General features: G+C 42.1%; 1 protein-coding gene across 3 annotated transcripts in view; it reads left to right on the top strand.

Annotated features, from left to right (window-relative positions):
- The window catches only part of GRM3 (glutamate metabotropic receptor 3), a 102,173-nt gene that overhangs the window by 36,459 nt on the left and 47,995 nt on the right, over positions 1 to 17,719 (top strand). Inside the window, exon 2 of one of the 3 annotated variants that reach the window (XM_033056993.2) lies at positions 1,813 to 1,911. The exons of 1 other annotated variant lie outside the window; for it this stretch is intronic. The gene's annotated coding sequence lies outside the window, so the exon portion shown is untranslated. Of the gene's footprint in view, positions 1 to 1,812; positions 1,922 to 17,719 lie in introns of all 3 variants that reach the window. One more of the 3 variants, XM_033056992.2, reaches the window with a different exon arrangement.

Raw genomic sequence — 17,719 nt, 5'->3', positions numbered from 1 at the left:
TTGAATGCTTTTGAAAAATCTCCTTTATACTCAAAGAGAGCTTTATGTACAGAAACTGTCCACAGCCCCTGGGAATTTGGTTCTCAATTCCTTTAACTGGAGCATGTCAAATAATTTCAGCTGTCACATGTCATGTCTGAGAGACCGTGAGCTTTGACACAATATGTGTCAAATATACCTTCAAACAAATGCAGCACTTCTCTGGGAGGTAATGACAATTGCTGAGCATGATTTCCTTCCAAATAAATATGAAAACTCCACAGACATCAGTCAAAAGAAATTAACTCTCCTTGAAGGCATTTCATAAGAATCGCCTTCTTTCCTCTGTCTCTGCTACCTCTCTCCTCTCTCACGGAAAATGCCAAAGTGGATAAGTTCAGGATTTACCTCTCTGAAAAACAAGGGTGCCTAGAGTAATGAAAGCCCAAAGCCACCAACACTTGTACATACCAGGGTTGTATTATGTTGACAGACATCTTGTCCCCGTTGCTGCTGTGTCACTCAGTGTCCATTACTGGCTGTTGACTGCTGCCCAACAGAGATAAAGAGGGAAGGACTCCCTTTGGCATGGGTATGAAGCCTATTGCAGTGAGCATGTCACCTCTTCAGGACCCCTGCTTATACTTACACATGGCTCAAAACACAGTATTTGTCAGAAATTCAGTTACCTCCTCTGAAGAACCAGGAAGGAGTGGAGAAGCTTCTCTCCTTTTCTCTTTAAGTACAATGAGAAGACTCGGACCTGGTCATCCCCAGTTCAGAACCAGTTCAGGTCAGAGATCCAACAAAGCAAACCGCTCTTTGTTAGGGAACCACCAGCAGTTCGTTCAAAATGGAATTTAATTTAAAAGGTCATCATAAATAGGTATGTGTACTTGAAAATAAGAATTTCAACATGAAATGCAGTTAGATATAAATAGAAGACAATCTAAATTTATGGACTTTATAAACTTACTCTCAAAGGCCATGGATGTGGTGAAAGGAATCCAAAATACCTCATATCACCAGTGGGGAGTATAGGACTTTCAGGGATGGATAAATATCCCTACAGTAACAACTGACAGAGAACTATTAATTCTATTGAGATTTCATGATCAGCAGATGATGAGTTAATCATGATGACCGAAAAGAGTCAATTAGGACAGCTGTAGGAGCATGAAATGGATGTACATATCCCATTATAGCCATTAAGCAATATTCCTTCAATATGGCACAGCAAGAGACACAGGGAAAAGACCAAGGAAAGACAAGCCTGGCCAAGCTGGTTGTTACCTATGCCAAGGCAATCCTGTGACTGTCTGCTGCCAGCAAACACAAACCACCAGCAGTGGCTATCTCAGAAGTGAGAGGTCCCTGATCCAAGCAAGAAAAACAAATGGGTGTTTTAAATTTACCTGCAAACTGCCCTGATTTTACTCACCTCTAAAAGAACCTGTCTATTCTAAAAAGACAGTGCTCTTAAGAGAGATTTTTAGCTTGTTTGATAGGATATTCAGCAGAAACTCTGGGAATAATAAAGGAGTGTTTAAAGCAGATTGCCTGCCTCATTCAGCTGTGTCATGGAGCTGATTCAAAGACACCCAGGAACTTTGAAAGGTGCTGGAGCTGGCCCATCAGTTTCTAGTACTAATAGGAACCGAGCTGTTAGTGTTTTCGCATGACATCCTGTAAGGAAAATCACTGGCATTTGGCTTACTCGGGAGATTTCACCATCTGTTATTGTAGAGACCCAATAATGATACAAAACACAAATAAGCCGAAAACCCTAACACTCTGTCAGATTTAGTGAGGTCTTAAAATATTCCTGCACAGGTAGAGAATTTTGCTGGAGGAGAATCAACAGAGCAACGGGCTCAATTAGATCCGAGTTTCCTGTGTAAGACCTGTCAAGCAACTCCCATCATCACGTCTGTAAGTGAGTGTGAGTAATGGGTTTCATTTAAATTCATGTGGTGTTTGCTACCTACACCCAGACAGATAATGGACAGATAGCAGAACAATGATCATCAAGAGGCTATCACTTAATTCTTGTTTTATTCTGCAGCTTGCCTGCCTTCATCTGTCTTCCCTTCTGAGGAAGTGAGCACGTTCCTTCTGTCTCAGATGGAAATGCAATGGCCTATTATGCATTCATCACAAGTTTTCCATTTTCCATCCAAAATCATGACAATGATACAAATATGAAAGCCCACAGAATTTGTTTCCAAAAGCATTCAGCTCCACGCATATATGTTTAGCTTTCTGCAATTGAATTTCTTATCCCCCAAAACACACAGTCAACTTCCTTCTAAGTAGCAAATATAATATTTAAGGAGTTTATTTGTCTTACCAAAAACAATAGGTATTAAGTATGGTGAGAAGGGCAGAGCATCCTACAAAATATTGAAAAAATCTGTTGGCTCGCTGCAGTTCTATTGATTTAAGGAACACAAAGGGAATATGCTGAACAAGATGAGATGTGAATGTAGTAGTAAAGCATCCTACATACTCTCATCACAGTCAGCTTCCTGCAGGACAAAAGTGTGTGTTCAGCCCTGAAAACTCTGTCCTTTCCATAAAAGTATTGGTACACATTTGTTGCCCCAGCTATCCGAATTCCTTTGGGTTTAAGGAAGCTGTCAAAGCCTTACAAGTTGTGAATGCTGTTGTGCAAGGGAAATTAATGACTCCTTTTCTACTTCCCATATTTTAAAGCTTTAAATGAGTCTTATTGCTGGGGAAAAGATGAGGAGGAGCACAGGGGCTGTAAGGATGGAATTGTAAATCTTTGGCATTTAAAATCTTAGATCTGATTGAGCTCATGATGGTGCTTCAGACCAGTATTTATCTTGGTGTTGTAAAGCAAGCAAATTACCTTTACCCAGGCATGAATCCCACTTTGCAGTCTGCTGTAACTAACTGGGGTATAAGGCTCAAGTGAAATGCTCCAGTCAAGCAAATAAACATTGAAAAACAAACAAAAACATTTGCATTTGAGGAAGTATTAAATGTATTTATCATCTGCCCCTTGAGTCTGTGTAAGTGCTGGAGTAAGGGGACAGTAATATGAATAGCTGTAACTCAGTTATTAAATAAAATAGAAATACATGAATAATTAATGCAAATAATAACTGGTGCTTGCCTGACTGGTGTATGCTGAGGTTTTCACTGGTGCTTGTCAAGGCATGATAGGCTAAGGGTTGCTTGGGGAGGGGGCTCCCTTGTTGCCCAGAGCCCCCAGCACACTGTGGGCTGCAACACGAGCACTGGGCTGGCTATTTTCAGTGCAGTGAGGAGTTCCCAGCAGAATCCTGCTCGTGGCTGTAGGATGAAGCCTGGCTTCCAAAAACAGAGTCAGCCTGCCAAGCACTCTGCCTACAGTGTCTGTCTAACCAGCAGCTCTGGCCCAGGGGAATTCAGACTCAATAGGTGCTGTGGACACCCTCATGTTTCAGCTGGCTTCCCTGCTCTTCCCCACAGCCATTAGAAAGGCTCTCCAGAAAGCACTTTGGAGCACCAGCCAAACTCAGATTCTCTGAGAGTCCCATGGGATTTTTCTAAGGAATATTCATGTGCCCAGAAAGTAGAGGGAACCCTGGAAAAATGGCTAGTTTATGATTTTTTTTCTCTGTATGCTAGCACCAGAGATGACCCCACATGCCCTACTGGATTGTTCTTCCACCAGTCCTTCCAGAAGGTGATAAAATTCTCCTTTTTTTACAAACATGCCCCTAGTTCCTGCTGTACCTATCAACATACTCTCTCACAACCCAAAAGACACCTTTCCTTGCAAGATATGTCACAACACTGAAATTAGGTCTGAGGCATGGTGCCAGCTGAATGGATCTGTCTAAAGCCCAGAGATCATGGGGTTCATCCAATGGGGCCAAATTTCTGCTGCCATCAGAGGCACACCTAATTCTCCTCCATGCAAAGAAGAACAGAGTGTACTCTCTGACCTGGCTACCGTGCACTGCTTTCCAAACATTAATCCTTAGGAACAACTGCAAGGTCACCAAGTAATATCATCTCCTATTTTCTATAGGTACAAAGAGGTGAGCCAAAGGCAGAGAAGAGACTGGAACCAGATTTCAGTGCACTGCTTTACCTGCTAGACTGAAGCCTTTCCAAGTATTAGAAGAGAATTTTGTGTATTATATTGTGAACCTAAAACCACCAGAAAAAAAATTCTCATGTGCTTTAATGAGTTGAATATAGGAAATATGTGGTGTACATGAGTTTTTCTGGGATTTGGGGAAGTCAGTATTTAAATTAGATGATTTTCATACAGTCAAAAAGTGCTGAAGGACATCTTCATAGAAAATTCCAGGGTTTGCTCCTTCTCAACACACGAGTATTCAGGACACTTTAATAGTTCTGACCTATTATCACAGAGCTCTTTTCTCTTGGTTCTGCTGCTGGATATGCATTTCCCCATAGAAATTAATTCTCTTTATGGACAAATAGCTTTGCAAAGCTGCAGCCTTAGTTGTCTAGTTTAAGTGAGGCAGCATTGGTAAAGAGAAATGGGTGTTCAATTAAGGTTTTTTGAGGGGAAACAAATTCTCTTTGAATGATGAAGACCTGAAAAAAATGTTTTGGTAGCCTAAATGGTGTTTATTTTTTGCAACTATATCAGTCTTATAACAGGAACCATTTATTCTTGGGCATGGGCAGGGCTGTACTGAAGGTTATACCCCATTGCCTGCAGCTTCTTGTTCTCTTTATTGTTCTTAGACATTCATGATCTCTGAGAGGAGTTTTATGCTGACTATGGGAAAGAAGTGATCTTTGCTTCTTCTGTCATTGATTCAGGCCATGCTTTATTTTCTCCACAGCTTCTCATTGCTAAAATACAGGTATGCCTTTATACCCTGTAATAAAGAGAGTTGTAATTGTGGAGAAATACAAAATCTTATTTATGGGTTCAGCTGCTGAAAGGGAGAGAGCTGTTCACATTTCCATGAAAAAAATATTTCAGAGTGTAAGGGTTAGGTGTTCAAAACAGAGAGGTAAGCTAGAGAAAATTAGTTGTGTTGTAGGTTTAGTTCCCTGCTGCCTTGCTGATCCTCCTGGGACACTCTCGGTCCCTGAGTGAAGATCATGCCATTACTTTAGACTCACAGTCTGCACTGAAGCACATCTAATGCTCTCCTGTAATTGTTTTCTGAATGCTGAAAACAGCACCAAAGCCCACATGCATGCATGCACATATATGCTCACTGCTATGCTTAGGCTGATGGAAATTTTATAAATTGCTACCCCTGTCTGGAACCGCATCGCTTCCAACCAGACATCAGCACATTGGTTTGGGCAGCAGAGCTAGGAGTCAAAGATGGGTTCTGTGGAACAGCAGGCTTAACAGCTGAAACCATCAAAGCTCTGAGCCTCCATGCTGGCCAGATGATGAGTTTTTAATTTCTTCCCTGTAGCTCCTGAGATGCAATAGATAAAATAGGAAAAAAAATGCATGAGTCAGTTCTGTTGGCCTTTAAATGTAAATGGTGAAAATCTGCAACTTGTATCAGAAAAGAAACTAATCAATTGATAAATTTCTGTGGACCTACAATAGTCGTGTATCTCTCACATGCAGATATCTATCAAAACGCTCCAAATTTCTTAGTACACCTACTCAAATTCCATATACTTTGTACTAGATGCATCAAATCAGGGAGGAAAGGAGGGAGGAATTTAATTTTACACTTGAAAAATTATGGATCTTTCATTTCTATGCCTCCCCACATTACACTCATATTTAATTTAAGATCTTAAGTGGTTCTAAATAAGCTTCTAAGATTCAGTTTAAGCACGAAATATTCATTCAGGATGAATGAATAATTCTGAATAGCTGGAACAAGAGAACAAAAAGGATTTTAACATTAACAATGGGACAGATCCATCAACAAGATAACTATGATTGACACAAATGGAGCCTCTTTCACTGGTACTTGATTTGACCATTGCATTAGACAGCGTTTTATTCCTTGTGATTACAGTCCTAGCTCAAAACAGTCTGTTCATTCAAGAGAACTTGTTGTTCAAGTCTATAATACCCCTGACTCATGAACCAGTGGACCAGACAAGTCTCATGTTGGTAACTGACACAAATTCTTGAATTTATCTTGAAAAATGTACAAGTTTTCTCTGACTGTGGTGCCTCTTGTTAAATTTGTCAAATATTTCCCATCATGTGGTTATCTCAAGCCCTAGTTGAGTGGAAATTGAGGGTGTTTCCTACTTGAGGATCAGTGCACAAATAACTTGGGATAAAGAATCTGCTGGCATGAAGAGGGGGAAGGCTTGAAAGAGGAACACAAGGAGGTCACAACTGCGAACAAGGAGTGAGATACACCTGAGAGGGGCTGAGCTGAGCAATAATCAATGAAAGGAACAGTTCACAGACTGAAGAAATGGAACTTTCAGCATTTTAAATGCTATTGTAGCAAACAAACTTCCTGCATGCCAACACCCTGACTGCAGAGTGCCAAGTTAACTCACCAAGTTCATGCTGGACTAACTGGGGCATGCTGTGAAGATAATAAGAGCATTTATCTGTCATGAATGCAAGCTTATGGATTGATAGATCATTTGATCTGTATGACTGTATTATGGATTTGCCATTAGCTTTCATCTTTAGCCATGCTGACAGAATCAAAAAATATATTTATTACACTTGGTGGGTTTTAATCGACTTTGCATTTTCCTGTGAGTAGAGTTGGAACACAGATAATCTGCAAAATACACTGACAATCTTCCAGTTTATTCTGGTTTATTCATATTTTTTCCAAAAAGCAGCCGAAGAGCATATCACAGATGTATTCTCCTGTAAAAGCTTTACATAAGATTGAAGGAGAATAAACTAGCATTAGCCATAGAAGAGAGAAAGATGCAGTGCAAAAAAAGCTTATCCTCTGGGCTTGATGAAGAAAACAACTCAAAGCCAGCAAATCAATGATCCCAGAATGAAACTGAAACACTGCCCACAGAGAGGATGGATTTGTAAAATGGGAGTTCTCCCTATATCATATGGAATTGCTCCTACTCACAGAGGAGAGCTTTTAGTGCTAAGGCACAAGGCCTGATAGCATCCAAATAATGTGACAGAGGGGCCAGACTTCTGCTATACTGAAAATCTGAGAATGAAGGGGAGTCCCTCTTATTGAGATATCTTTGTTGTTGATGTCCCATGTGACTCTAGTGATTGTATGTGCATTTCATCAATAGAGTCAGTAGAGTGCAGGGTGTGAATCAGCCCAAAATAGAAAGGACCTCAGGGTTCTGGGGCACAACAAGCTGTCCATGAGCTACAGTGTGCCCCAGCAGTCAAGAAGGCCAATGATATCCTGGGATGCCTTAGGAAAAGCATTGCCAGCAGGTCATGGGAGGTGGTCCTGCCCCCCTACTCACCCCTAGTGAGGCCACATCTGGATCCTGTGCCCAGTTCTGGGCTCCTCAGCACAAGTGAGAGGGTCCAGCAAGGGCTACAAAGATGTTTAAGGGACTGAAGCATCTCTCTTACAAGGACAGGCTGAGGGACTTGAGCCTGTTCAGCCTTGCAGCAGGACAAGAGGCAAAGGGCACAAAGGGATGCCCAGGAAGTTCCACCTGAACATGGGGAGGAATTTCAGTCCTGTGCAGTGACCAAGCATGGGAACAGATTGTCCAGAGAGGGTGTGGAGTCCCCCTCACAGGACATAGGCAAGAACCATCTGGACAGAATCCTGTGCTCTGGAATGACCCTGCTGGAGCAGGGAGTTTGGACAGGTGACCCACTGGTCCCTTCTAGCCTGACTCATTCTGTGATTCTGTGAAATTAATTGCTTGCCAACAACTTTTGGCCATATTTGCCTCACTGACTAAATGAGAGTCTGAAGAATCCACTCCACCCAGGAAATTCCTTTGTCCTGTTCTACAAACCCTGTTCACTATCCATGGAGAGAAACAGACACAGTAGTGTGCAATTTATTTCATCCTATTCCACTGTCTAAAATATATTTGATGAATCACATTCTATAATTAACAAATTTTAGGAATAAAGCTGTGCTATTAGCTTACGTAACAATAGGGGAGGTTTAAAAGTTAAAGCTTGGGACCCTGCAAGGATAGTGGAGCTCCTGTAGCATGCCCTGGCCTTTTGAAGGCTGTTTTCCTAAGGAAATAGGGCTTATGCAATTACATTAACTGTCAATTACAATAAAGGTTGAGTACTAGCCAGTGTCAACAAAACTGTACAAAATACAGGCTTTGAAGAGATTAATTTGTTACAGGTTTCCTTTCTGGGGAAAGAAAGGTGGTTGAATAAAGGAATGAAGAATGTGATTAAAATCCCTTGATAAAGAAAGGCTGAAGAGTGAACTCAGCCATGAGCAAACACCAAAAATCCTCCCTGCAGGAAACCACAGGCAAAGAGGCTTTCCACAGATAGGCTGTATCACTATTGTAACCTATTTTACATCAGCTGGAAACTGCCAGATAATGTATCTGTCTTGGTAAAAATAAAATGCCCTGGTCTTATATATGTCAGAAAGAAAACACTCAAACCAGAAGGCAAGTGTCACCTGGGGATAGCCTGTGTTTGACTGACATCACTGAAAGCTTGGCTCTGAATGCACTAAACCCTGATTTCACGCCTTGCAGACTTGTTTCAGACAGGAAAGCTACAGGTAGGGCACAGTCAAAGCTGTCAGTGGCTTATCCAAATCAGTGAGAATTCCTCTGGTCAGGAGTATTGGCCTTCTTGATACCTTTTTTTATTGCAAATGTAGATGTTGTTTCTACAACCTACTAGGATGTACCAAAAGCAAGCAGCCTGTGATAAGAGTAGGCTGTTACTCAAGTGTTGTCTTCATTTTATATTGGAGAGGTGCCACAGGAGTTCCCATTTTAAATATTGTCACCTGCTTTCACAGGTCTCCCTGTTTTCCATGAATATTTTTCATTCCTGTGTGGAATAGGAAAAGGCAGAAGATGTTGGCCATGCTGATTTTGCTTTCCTGACAAAAAGGTAGCTGGGCCTGAGCCATGAAGGGAGGGTATTTCACTGCTTGCTGCCAAACTGAGTGTGATAGTCCTAAAAAGCACATAAGGTCATTCAATTTAAAACTGAGGGACCTGCAGCTCTTTCTGCCTGCAAGCTGTCATGTAGCTTAAAGGTCTAGGATTTTGTCAAAGCTATCTGCCCTAGAAAATGAATTTCAAAATTTCCCCTCAAATTCCCTCGCATTTCCATGCTTGCTATCCTGTAATTCCCCTCTTCCCAGGCACTTTTAGTGAGACCCCCAGAACTTGTCCCCAGGCTCAGCAACACCCTGAGCTGCTGTCCAGGGCTGCTGTTTGCTTGTTTTTCCTGCTTGCTGAGAGATTCCTCTGCAGTTCATCACATGTGACGTCTGCCCTCTGCCTCCCAGAGCCATGACATGGGCATGTGGGTTAACACCACAGCCCTGGGAAAAACAGACAATCTCCAGAGATGGATCTTCTCCATCCTCTTCCTCTCCATAAAACAATCTGTGGAACTGGAAGAATATGCCCTTGAGGGAAGTGCAGCCTGATTCACAATCTGGCATGTACAATTCCTAACCTACTTTTTTTTCTCATGCACCTGGCCTTGTGGTTTCTCAGCTCTCATTTTTCAATCACTGCTTGACAGCAGAATTTGAGGCAATTATCACAGAGTGGCTTTCATTGCATGCCTGCTGCCATGTGGATGGCTCTGCTTTCCTGTGGTCAGTAGAAAAGTTGGCAGCCATGAAGTTTCTCCCCAGTCAAAGCCAGAGAGTGCAAGCAAAGCAGTGAAATCCTCACCTCTGGTTCAGTTTCGTTAACAAATACAGCTAGTGACTCTTGGCCAGTCCTTGAATTCTTTAATGGGATTATTATTCATTCATGTTTGCCTCGGTGAAATTTGAGATCCAAGTCTTAATCTTAGATTGCAATGAGAATTGTAATAACAAGAGAGCTTGTTATTACAAGACACACAGGCCACACAGAAAGTATGTCCAGTCCTGATCCTCCCAAAATAAATCAGATCTAACTCCTCCTGGAGTGAGGCAGGAGTACATCCTTACTGTGGGCTGTACCTTCCAAGAAATAATAAGCCTCTATACAAACATCCATGCAAAGCAGTTTTAACTCTTCCTTGACCAAAACTCTTTGTCCACCTCTAGTGAGGGATGAAAGGAGCACAGTTAAGATCTGTGTTCATCCTGCTTAGCTTTAGGTTCCAAAGAAGGAACCTCACTTCAGATGTCTAAAATTAGATATGAACATTTCTCTGAATATTTTTGCCAATTTCATGCTTTGTCCAAAGCAAAGGATCACCATAGAATAACCATGGAATGATTTGGATTGGAAGGGACCTAAAAGACCATTTAATTTCAACCCCCCTAGCGAGCCCCAGCCAATCTGGGCTTGAACACTTCTAGCAATGGGTAGTCCACAGCTTCTGTGGGCAACTTGTTCCAGCGCCTCTTCACCCTCATAGGAAAGTGTGGATGATACAATTCCCCCCAAACCATCTGCCCCTGGCATTTAGTTTAATAGATAAGGTATCCTAGATACCAAGGCTGAGCCAAATTCCTTAAGAATTCAGTCACTCTCCTATCACTTTAGAAGATAATTGATTAGAAATTAGTTTGTGTAATTGGTCAGTTCACCTTTAGAACTTTCGACTTAGATTGGATGCTGTCCTTTGTATAACTTTCTATTGGTTGTAATTTCAATTCTCCTTGAACCTATAAATATGACTGTCTTCCCTTTGTCTGGGGGGATCATGCTCGACACCCTTCGCATGAAATAAAAATTCTTGTGGAACGCGTCATGTAAAGGGCTTCTGGTCTTTCTCTGCTGGCTAATGTGAACTGCTGAGGGGTTCCTGATCCATATCAGCACTCTCAAGTCCTGGTAAAACAGCTACCAGAGACAAAAACATAGCTCACAGGAAAGAATTTCTTCTCTATAGCTAATGTAAATCTACTCCCTTTCATGCCCTCTCCTTGTAGACCTTCCATCTTGGCTAATATAAGATGTGGCCTTATATAAGAACATAAGACAAAGTTTGCACAGATTTTAGAAAAATACTAGTTCACTAGGAATTGTTGAGGTTATTCATGTTTGTCTTTCCTCTACTTTGTCATTATGTCAGAGATTTGGCACCACAGAGCAACTCCTTGCAAGGAGAAGTGTCACAGACGTGCACTGTGCTTTATCCTGCAACTCAGCTGGGCCTTCCTCTGCCTCCAGATAGGCTGATGCAGAGCACCAGCACTGTTCCAGATACTCTAAATAGGGCCTGTGTCTCCCCTTCATTAGCAAGGAACTCCCCCCTGACACTACCAGGGCATGAATTATTCCAGCAGAGGTATTGAGGACCAGTCTGGGCAGACTGCAAATTCAGTTCTGTGGCCAATCATGGCTGCAGGGCCAGCACAGAAAAGAATAAAGACAAAGGCAGTGCTAGAGAAAGCTGTTTCCTGCACCCAGAAGGTGACAGACCACAAGGGGCAAGGTTCCCAGGGTGTCCCAGAGCAATCTGTGGATGGAGCCACAGTGGGCCACCAAACCACGCATGGCCTTACCCAGTGTCTCATCTCTTCTTTCATAATTTGTGCTAAATGCCTCTCTAAACTTTGAGTTAAGCTGTTGTTGCCATAGCAATGGGCATTTAGAGTGAGGGAATGCAGTGTATGTGTTGGGGGTGTGAGGTTCTGGCTCTTCTCATATAAAAATACATGTCTGCATGTACATACACTGCTGTGGAGCTGCATGAGAGGAGCCAAGCAAGCAGTTTGCATCAGATCTGAGGGAGGGACAGGTGGTGTGGAAAGAGGAGAAGCTTGGTGCAGGTTGGAGTTGTTTGTTCCAGGATGCACCTGCAAAGAGCTGAGTACTAAACTGAAGTCAGCCTGAGTGATAACTGACTGACATTTCATTTCTTAGCAGAAGTCACTCCCTTGCTCAGGACAAGGCATGTTTGTCACTGCTTTCATGAGATAAATCTTTGCAGAAACAGGAAAAATTTTCTTTCTCTGGTTTATTTTCATTAAAAATAACTCTTGCTGCTAGCTCTTTAACAGGAAATGCTTTTCAGCAATCTACTCCCACTGTTTATACAAGTTTATTTGCCAGGGCATAGGCTGAAAAAAAAAGTCAATAAATAATGCAAGCATTATATTACCTAATTTTAGATCCACTTCAAGATTTTTCAACACTCCTAGCACTAGCATTTTTAGTGGTCACAGCAGGAGAGATTCAGAACTTGTGAGGTTTATTCCTCACTTTATGCCACCTCTCTGTGGGGTGAGGAAACTTCTTAAATAAGCTAGGGCAAGATCCTGCCCAGATTCCTGAGCCTATTTTCCTGAGGATTTTGGCAGAGGTCCATCTTCTTCCAACTAAATTTGGCTTAGAAGTGGAGTTAAGCATCATCTTGATCAGCAAGTGCAGGCTGAAGTGTTTTGGGAATTCTCAATCTGAGAGTGTGGTTTAGGTACCTGAAGCACCAACTAATGAAGAAGAGCGGTCTGTTTGTGTCACTGGCTGGGCCTCAAATTCTTATGAAGTCCCACATTTCGCTGATTGTGAGCAGCCTTTTTAAAGTCCATCAATTCTTAGCAGGCCATCCAAATTTTATAACACAGCCATAAACTTTTGTGACGTACTTTGTCCCTTCATTAGCCCAGACAAGGTCATGAATCAGAATTAACATTCCAGGTTCCTGTAAGAATACCTGATTTAAGCTTTGAAAATAATCTGGGGCCCAAAAGAGAGACATAAATGACAGTATTTTTGCAGTATAGCCCTGTATTTGCCTGTCTCTCTGCAAACAGCAGCCAGCAGCTTCTGTCCCTGTGGGTGACATCACCTGCATCTAAGGGCACACCTGACATTGAGTGTATTGTTTCCCCTTCCAGTGGTACTTTCTGGTGGAGCTAAGGCAGTCTTCTGCCTTTCTTTGCCAACTGGAAAAGAAAAGGGCAAGGAGGATCTGTCAGCCAGCAAACCCCATAGGCTTCAGTAGTTTACTGATTTACAGCAGCTGCAAAACAAGTTCCGTAAAATTTTTACTACAATCCAGTTCCCATAAATAGCTGAGGGCAGCTTTTGTTTCCAGCAAACTTCTGAGACTTTTGTGATTAGAACTATAAAGGCAGTAAGCACAATTCACAATCAATTATGTTTTATTAATGTTTTTTTAATACACGCCACAGCCCAGTAATCATGAAGCTGTTCAACAATGTTGTTCTAAAGTCAGCTAATAGCAGGATGTAATTTGTGGCCGTCTCTGCTCACTTACAAAACACTTGCTCCGTTAATTGTGATTTCACACTCTGCTGAATGCTGTTGCCTGAGGTAACATTGATGTGGTGGAAGAGTTACCAGTCTGGGCTCAGGGGGGAAGGGTGTAAGGGGGTGGACGAGGAAAGGATCATTCAACAGAGGCTACTGTGGTTAAATTTTTAATCCTTTTATGTTTGAAAAAAAAAAAAAAAAGGAAATAAAACATCAAAAAGCTACAATCCATGCTAAATAGGTCTTTCTTAAAAAACCTGAAGATTGTTTCCATGTTTTGATCTCTTTCTATTGCTTTGTGCTGTTGTGTTACCCTGTGTGGGTAATCAGGCACCTTGACCTCATAGTGTAGATGCTGGGCAAACCCAAAGAAAGAACCAATGTTTTCATTAGAAACATTTCCATGCCTTTGGGGGTCCCAGAGACACCTGGTATTTTCTCAGACCAGAATAGGTAGGAGATTCTCCTGGAGGAGGTCAGACATGCCTAAAATGTTGCCAAATGATAGTGAGGCTGTTAAGCAGATCAAATCTCATCACTGAATAGTGAGAGGCGATGAGACAAGAGTTCAGCCCTGCACAGGCAAGGCAGCAGCTCCTGCTCTGAAGTGCTTGCAGTGAATATGTCACAGGGAGAAATATTGCCTCAATCAGCAAATGAGAACCATCTTAACTTGGAAAATTTCCAGCTGAGTGTTTGTGGCAAACTGTGAGATACAGCTCAGACCAGACAGGGATAGGAGCACCAACGTGGGAAGGTTTTTATTTGACTCATCACTAAATTGGGGCAGGAAGGAGGAGGTACAGAGGGGGCTCTGCCCACTGCTGGCCATCACCTCCCCTATTCCAGTTTCTCCCATCCTGACCAGTGATGTGGAGAGCTCCAAGCCAGGTTTGAATGCTGCCTGGGGGTCCAAGCCAGGATTGGGTCCCATCAGAGCAGGCTGGGTGGCAGCAGAAGATGCCCCACATGCAGCCAGAGAAGAGAAAGGGTGCACACATGCTGCTGTGTGAGTCTGGTGTGGCTCTGAGGCTCCCAGTGCTGCCAGACAGACAGAAACAGTAGTAAGAAAGGACTCTCTGCCCTCCACATATGCAGAGGCTCAGCCATATTTTCTGTATTGCCAAAATGTGAGAACATCTTGGCACAGCAGCAAGAGTGAAATCTGGCAGCTCGCTCTGGAGTGAGCCAAGAATGCCCAGGCAGAGCAGCTCAGCTGGAACACACGTTCACAGGGAGATCCAGCTTCAAGGAAAACCCTGCAGGCTTGCAGAGAGCTGAGAAGTGATTAGGAGCACAAAGCAGCAATGATCTCTGTGTGGGCAGAAAAAAATAGATGCTTAAGAATCAATTAAGAGGGAAAGGTTAAATACGTGTGTAAGGACTAAATGCACAGATACTCCTTGGGGGGCTATACTTTGGATGGTGTTAACTTCTCTTAGTTAAGCCTCACTTGCATTAAGCACAAGTGTTAAAGCTTCTCTTAGATAAATATTTCATCCCCAGGACATGACACTGAAAACATCATGGTTTACTTTGGGCAGGACTACTCCACACTTCTGTCTTCACCTCTCTCACCCAACATTTGACCCTGCTGACCTCAGCCTGGTGCTCCCACACCACCTAGCAGGAATAATTGCAGTGACATCCACAGGTCACAGAAGCCAGCTGCTCCTTTGTCCCCAAAGGCTTTGTACTCCCATTTTTCCTTTTCCATGCCTTTCTGGGACCACACTTGAAGGCTGAGACTGAAGTCAGCTAGCACACAATCAATAAGCACACAGCACTTGCCTGCTCATTGCAGCCACTGCTGGTGGGCTTTCAGCTGTCACCAATGCCTGGAAGAAAGAAGCAGATGGACAAAAAGCAGTAGGATTCAGCTGATTCCAAAGAAGACAGAAGGGAAGATGGTGGGACTTTCAAAGGTCTAACCCTGCATTACATCAAGATCATTACACCACAAATTGTCCAGATGGCACAGAGCCTCGGGCTCACGGCTGGACTCCTCAGTGCACTTGAATGTACTTATTGTCAGAGTAGGGAGAAACTCTAATGATTTAGGAGCCTGCATGGCCTGACCCAGAGCTCTGCCTCTGGTGGGCTGCTCATTGTAACTCTCCCTCCTGAGACCAAACTCACTTTGGAAGAACTCAGCCCGTGCCAAATGCTCTCATGTATTTTAACAAAGACCCAAATTTCCACACCATATTAATGTCTGGTGATCTTCAGGGGCTCTTTGTTCTTCACCAGGATAAATGAATGCATCTAATTCTAATCTGTAGAATTATTTAATATCTGGAAACTTAAAGAGTAACACATCAGAGACATCTGTTTTCCTGTGTGATTAATATTTTAAATACTTTTTTTTCTGAAATAGGATATCATAGATCTCTGAGGAGAGGGCTGGGCATCTGCTGTATGTTGACATTGTAGAGAACATAAAGCATCAGATGTTGATGCTAACACAGTACAAATAGTAACACAGTGTTCTGAATTTTTCTTCTTGTTCTAAAGGAACAGAATATAAGTTTGTATTTTAAGAGCAGTGATCTACTTCTATACTGATGTATTATCTCTTGCTTTATATGTCTTTGTACTGAAATTTCCCCTAAATTTTTAGAGTTTTTCAAACTCTTTTACAATATGGCATGAACTAGACATAGCGTGAACTTGTACAGTTTGTAGCCTCATACTGCTGCTGGTGGTAATTGCAATAATTAATGTTTTTTGTGTATGGGTTTTCCAGATGAAATTAAATTCACAAAATCAGCTAATTGGAAATCTGGATATGTCATTTTTCACAAGGCAAGGGAAAAAATCTGAGATGTAACAGTCAACGACTGAAATTTAAAGCACTTTGATTAATTTTCAGCAAATTTATATGTCAGCACCTGATAAACGTTTCATGAAGAAACTTCTCTACTTCCATAATAGAAATTTACTTGTTTTCTCTGTCTCACCACACGTTCTGCAACTTTTTCCTGGTATTTTTGTTTCTTTGTTTTCTTTTATGTTCTGATTTAAGCTACCAGGTTTCAGCCAGCCAGAATCAGGGTGTGAGCAATTTGTGTGCTTGGCACAGGTCTGCCACTGTAAGCTTTGGGTTACTTCACAAATATTTCTCTTCCAGAGGTGACAACATCCCTAATTATAATTGGCAAGGAGAGTCAAGCTTGTCTAACACTTTTTTTCTGATTAAATAAGATGTTATATTTCAGTGCAGTTCTCATCAGGTATTAAGATCAAGTTCTGCCAGGGCACAAAGAAATGTGATAAATGTGTTGGATGACCTGTGCTACTATGCAAGTTATTCATGATCTCTGAGAGAAAGAAAACTTTGCATTCAGCTTTTTGTGTCACACTTGAAAGATGCACCAGAATTTTGAGCTGAAATTGGACTTGTTTTAGAAATTTGTTTCCCTAAGATGAAATTTGTAGAGCACAGCAAGGGCTCAGGGAAAGATACTTCTCTGTTGGGTGACCTTGGAGAAAAATCTATTGATGAAACTATTAGCTTCAATATTTGTAAAATGCCACAAGAGCACAGGTGTGGTGGGAACCTCCTCTGTGACCTTACACCGAGCATGGTTCTCCTCCAAAGAAAGTTTACAAAGGACAGCAGGTGATTCTGAGTTGACATACGGCTCCAGGCACCACAATAGCACATTATAGTTCTGAATAATGCAGTATAAATCCTCCACTGCCAAGGGAGAGCCACCCACAATAAAGCTAAACATAAACTTCTCCAGCACCCACGTCAGCTCTTGTTGCATCCTTTGTCAGGAAGCTGCATAAACAGATGAGCCCTGCAAACACTGTGAAGGGGAGCAAATGTGGGGAAATTTAGGATATAGCACATGGTAGGGAGGAGAGGAAACCTCTCCAGAGCTTTAGTCCAGTCATGTAGGTTGTCCTGTTCATTAGTTAATGGTTTTGAAAAATAGCTAGGCAATCTGAAGTGCCTCAGCTCTCAGTAAGGCTTTCCATTCCATCCTTTTACCTGGAAGATTGGAAAATTGGCTGCTGGATTGCCAGTACCAAGCATTGGTGCTGGTATGATGGAAGGCATGAACAAAATTACCACTGATGTATGAGCAATAATGTTTGATTTATAAGTCATCTGGCTAAATGGAAGATTCAGCTGCAATTCTCTTTGAAGTTTGACACCCACTAGACAAATGGACTGAAAATGCTAAGTCTGATAAGAATTCATTTCTGAACCATGCCCCATGAGCTACAGACAGAAGGTCTGCAGAGGACCAGAGCTAATACCTCAATATAGCCCTGGAAGACAGATTTAGTTTTAGAGATGGTATCAGTGGGATGCTGAACGCAGAAACCCCAAACCCCAAACCTCTTTCTCATTTTAGTTGCTTTCACAGAAACAAGAATGTGCCCATCCTTAGTAAATAAGCAGTCTTACACCAAGAAATAGTAAATGTGTGCAATC

The sequence above is a fragment of the Catharus ustulatus genome, chromosome 4, assembly GCF_009819885.2.
Source record: "Catharus ustulatus isolate bCatUst1 chromosome 4, bCatUst1.pri.v2, whole genome shotgun sequence".
NCBI lineage: Eukaryota > Metazoa > Chordata > Aves > Passeriformes > Turdidae > Catharus > Catharus ustulatus.
Note: the sequence above shows the minus strand (reverse complement) of the source record. Positions and strands in the feature narration are given on the sequence as shown.